We start from the raw sequence: 831 nt of genomic DNA on the forward strand, positions 1-831 counted from the left end.
GACTAAAACAACTGGACAGGGCATTTAGTCTTGCAAACATATATCTATGTTGTGTCTCACAATTTTTTTTTATGGATCCAGTGAATCCTACAGTTTTTTTTATTATCAATGATTATAACTCCCTCATTTGATGTAAATAAATGCTTGATTGTTACTAAAGAAATGACTCCTATGATTCATATATTATATGCACACTATCTGCTGATAGAAGAACTTTACAAATCAAAGAGCAGCTGAACTCATTTATTTGAGGGTGTGTTACTCTATTTGTGGTGTGTTGTTACCATTGTAAAATTATGTGCACATTGAAGTAAAACAAGACTGTCTAACATGTTTTATTTAGATTGAAACTATGTTTTTACAAAGAAGCAAAACGTACTGGTGTATTCCTCTCAACCGTAAAGGACCATAGTCAGTGCGGTACATGTTGTAGGCAGAACACAATGAGGCAGAGCGGCTCCAACCCAGGACGGCCGACCATACATGATAAATCTTCCTTAATCTCCCATAGCCGTCTGGTAACCTACAGTGAATTGCAAATGGTAAATGCTATGGTTTATTATTAATGTAATGTAATCAAAACAAATTTGATTACAAACAGCTTCTGTGGGCATGGTTGCACAGTTTCCACAGGAGCACCTGTCCAAAATATAGAGAAAAATGGAAACATTCACCAAAATATAAAGCTTGTGAAATTCAAACACTGACAGACAGTGGAGCTAAGGTGGGTAAGAAGTAAGCTTGGCTACATATCAAGTGCATATAACAGGTCATTTATAACATGTCACTTATTGCATATAATGTGGAGCTTGACAACAGTGTAGTGTAGAA

The sequence above is a fragment of the Seriola lalandi genome, unplaced genomic scaffold (assembly GCF_002814215.2).
Source record: "Seriola lalandi dorsalis isolate HSWRI2012SDOR001 ecotype SW California unplaced genomic scaffold, Sedor1 jcf7180002054867, whole genome shotgun sequence".
Taxonomy (NCBI): Eukaryota; Metazoa; Chordata; class Actinopteri; order Carangiformes; family Carangidae; genus Seriola; species Seriola lalandi.